Source organism: Neolamprologus brichardi, chromosome 3 (genome assembly GCF_056152115.1).
Source record: "Neolamprologus brichardi isolate AB-2024 chromosome 3, ASM5615211v1, whole genome shotgun sequence".
NCBI lineage: Eukaryota > Metazoa > Chordata > Actinopteri > Cichliformes > Cichlidae > Neolamprologus > Neolamprologus brichardi.
In genome coordinates, this window is record NC_142106.1 from 19,092,108 (window position 1) to 19,096,354 (window position 4,247).

The 4,247-nt window shown below is 39.2% G+C and overlaps 1 pseudogene; it reads right to left on the reverse strand.

Moving 5' to 3' along the window:
• Nucleotides 1-1,371: 1,371 nt before the first annotated feature.
• On the reverse strand, nt 1,372-3,155 carry LOC148103753 (butyrophilin subfamily 1 member A1-like; annotated as a pseudogene).
• Nucleotides 3,156-4,247: the final 1,092 nt, after the last annotated feature.

Genomic DNA, 4,247 nt, shown 5'->3' on the forward strand with positions numbered 1-4,247 from the left:
AGCTGATCAAAGGAGAAACTCCACAGTGGGAAACAGTCCTTAAAGTAGAAGTTGTTCAGGGACATTAAAGACGATCAAAAGTTCCGTTTGCCAATCGGTCCCTACCAGCTTGGCGCGAATTGACCAAATGCGCTGTCTGGGCACCTGGGCCCGCTTTTATAGACGTGTGTATATAAAGGCGGGTCTGGGCCCGCCTTTATATCGTCTTTTGATCGTCTTTAATGTCGCTGAACAACTTCTACTTTAAGTGTATACATATACACACATATAAACACACATACATATATGTATATATATATATACATATACACACACATACCAACTGATATCTGGTCTTTAGGTCACTGATTAAAGCAGGCAGAGTGGTACAGTGTACTTCTTCATCAGGTAAATCACAGGCTATGTTTGCTTTGCATTGTCCCCACCTGATGACACTGATACAGTATGATGTGATTCCATATTAGATTCTTGATGAATGTGTATTGTTGTTATTTAGCCTGGTTCTATGTGCCCCTTTTTAACTTTGAGCACCTGCCCCTTCAAACATGTCTGGACAGCCCTGGTTTCAGCATTTGTAAACTTGTATATTTCTGAAGTGTGTGACACATTTCTAGTCCATCTTTAACTTTGTTCCACAGACTGAAACGCAATGTGCTCATTTCAGAGTCTTTCCTCTGGCTCTCTGCTGCACAGTGAAAAATGGTACATCTAATTCTGTTTTATTATATTACTTTCATCAATGAAAGGTGAATGATTTTCCAGCTTGTTTCTGTTGTCTGCTCACAGAAATAACAGAAATATGTGTTACTACATACAAAGTCATGTAGTGTCACTTTAGTTTTTATTACTTTACATTTATCCTGAAACTAAATCTTTTAAAGAACCTTAAACACGGTGTGAATTATAGTGATATATACAGGTTGTAATGGGTGATTACAGTGAATTACAGATAGTGTTACGCTGACAGCGAGGAGGTTAACAAGAGGAGAGAGCAAACCAAAAGTAACCTTCATCAGACTGAGGCCTGTTTCCATTCAGTGACACACTGATGGAGATTCTTCACTACACTTACACAAACTGTCTAAAAACACAGGATGATCATGGTTGATGTGAGAATTGAATAAATATCAGAGTAATTACAAACTGTAAAATGAGGATGGCAGCAGCATTTTTGATGATGTAATAATATAGAAGAAAAATAACTGCACTTTTAATTTCGACACACAAAGCATCAGTACTGAGCAGCTAATGATCAATCTGAAAAATGAACACATGCTTCAGACTTAAGCAGAGCAGAACAAGGCAAATAATTACTGAGACAGTAAAAAGTGACTGAAGCCTAACACTCATGTTACAGGTGATTCTGCTCTCTTATTGCAGATAATATTGATGATAAAAAAAAGAATGAGTTTCTGACTCACTGCTTTGCTTCTGCCTCAGTTTCCATGTAACAAACATCACTATACACACCAAGAAAGCTGCTCCGACAGTGATACAGATAATTAATGTGGGAACTCTGATGGCTTCACCTTAAAGGACAAAACAAACCAAACATACACTGGATTAGAGGAAGATGCGTGTGATTTTACCACTAGAGGGAAAAGTGAAAGTGAAAAACATTTTAAAAGTCAAATTAATGAAATAGTTTCTGACTGAGTCATTATTAACTGAAACGTGTGTGTCTCTCTGCTCTGGTTGGTGTTCCTCTGTTGGACTCTGCAGGTGATGTTGTTGCTGTGTCTCTTCTCCACAGTCACTCTGCTGCTGACAGTATAGAGGTCATCAGGACCTCTGAGGGTCTCTGTAGGTCCAGCAGAGAGGAGGTTTCCCTCACCGTCCAACCACAGCAGCTCAGGCTCTGGATACCAGCCTGCAGACTCACACTGTAACACCACCCTGCTGCTGTCATTTGACATCACCTTTATGACGGGTGTAGATGCTGAAGCTGATAAGGAGAAGAGATAAATGACTGTGATCTGCTGCGCACATGTTAGGGGGACACTTGAATACCTACTCAATGTGTTTGTGTGACAGATTGTTAATATCATTAATCTTCCACTAAAAAAATAAAATGAAATGTTTTAATTTTTTAGTGCTAACAACTTTAGTAGTATGAAATTGAACTCATAATTAAATCCACAACCTGCATGAAGTAATCTTACCAACAATAAGATGAACATATGACCTTTGACCCAGCTGTGGAATGAAACATCTGTTCGGTCCTTCATCAGACAGCTGTACTTTGGAGAGAGTCAGTGAGACGTCTCCATGCTTCAGTTTATCAGGACAGGACAGTGATGTTCTTCCAGCATATGACGGCTGCTTGTCGTCCACATTTTCTTTATTTTTCTCCCACACGTAGATAAATCCTGGTGTCAGGTCAGCTCTTGCCCACTCCAGCTGCAGCTGTGAAACATCCACAGCAGTTTTCAGGAAACAGGGTAAAACAACATCATCACCCAGCAGAGCCACAATTTGCTTTGTTGGAGCTTCCTGAGAATAACCTGTAAAGAAACACATCAGATTTGATTTATTGTTGTAGGATTCAGATGAAAGGCTGATTGAAGCAACACCTCAGACATGGATGGATCTCTGCACAGACCTCAAAGTCTAAAAGAGTCTGTTCTTTATTTAAACTCAGAGAGTAAATAACACAAAGAGCAACAACAATGCAAATAAATGACATTTGTACCATTATGTTAGTAATTTGGTCCCATTTTTCTGTGTTTTTTATTGTGTAAAGAGTCTCTCTGTGTACATGACCAGGGCTTGACTCTTTCATAATCTGAAGATGAAGATGTTTTTTCAGCCTGTAATTGTGTTTTATAAACTTACCTCTGCAGAAGAGAAGCGTTAGAGACACGGCAGCATTAATGAAGGATGAGAGTCGAAGTGTAAAAAGTCCAGAAATCTGATAAAGAGCCATGATTCACCTCTGAAAATTAACAAAAACAACTGTTCTTTATCTCTGTCTTACAGGAAGCAACAGTACAATCCTCTGAAACATAAAACATTACAGTCTTAAATATGGAAGCTCAAATTAGAAAAAAAATACCTCAAAGAAACACTTTTAGAGACACTGGAAAGAATTTCTTCTTTGTTCAAAGACTTTGTGTACAGATTTCCTCTCTGGTGCTCTTCTTCACCTGCTTCCTGTCCCCACAGCAGCAGAGAAGGTGTGTGAAGATCAGACTGAGCTCCTGAAGAGCATTGCTCATTACTGTGAAAATTAAAAAGAAAAGCAAGCTTCCTGTTACTATTTTCTCTGTCAAACAAACCAAGACAACAATGTGTTTTGTAACGTAGCTTTTTCTAAACCCTTTAAAATATCAGAAAGTACAGGTGACAGCTCCTACGCCTCTACATGTACTTCTGGGTTTTCATGGCTGCTTGGATTTGAGGATTGGCTTATTTACACTCATTTGGTTAAATGAGACCGTTCAGATTTTTTTAAGTTTTTATGCTTTTCAGATTTTCTTTTGTCTGTTTGGGTCTAACAGAGCAATACTGAGCAACAACTGTCTCTCACTGCAGTTTTCTAGTAACTCCTCAGAAGGAGAGTCAACAACTCTTCAACAAAGTCTAACAATGTGGACACACAAAATGGTCCAGACTAATCCATTGCGGTCAATTCTACAAAATGGTGCGAAATTCAAAACCTGGTAAAAACTGGAGTCTCTCTCTCAACACTCACTGACTTCACCCTTCATACAGACTCTAGTGGTGGGTGTTTACTCACTCAAGCTAAGTGGCATTAGACAACAGTGGAAATTCATGAATGTGAAATGCTCAAAACACTTTCTGTCACACTGAAACTGATCCTCTGATAAAACCTCCAAGAAGGAACAGCCGATTATTATTATTGTTGGTCTGTGGCAGGGATGTGACGATACAGAAAATAATTAATCCTACCTCGAACAAATGTTTTTCAAAGCACTGGAATAGCAGCCTCTGTGTCTCCTGCTTCTTCTAAGCATTGTTGTTGGACTTTGAACAGTCATAGGTTTTGCTGCTCAAGCCTGGATTGACTCATACATTTGTACAAAGGTTCCTGAATCATTAATCATTACAAAGTTATGAACTCAGAGATTTGTTCACACAGAAAGTTGTGTTTTCATATTTTTGTGGGGACATCTAATTGACCTAATGCTTTCCCTGTCTCATTATGCCAGCAGGCGGCAAGTACGTTAGTCGAGTGGTCTGTGTTGCTGCTCCATCCACGCGCAGAATCATGTCAGGAAAAGTCG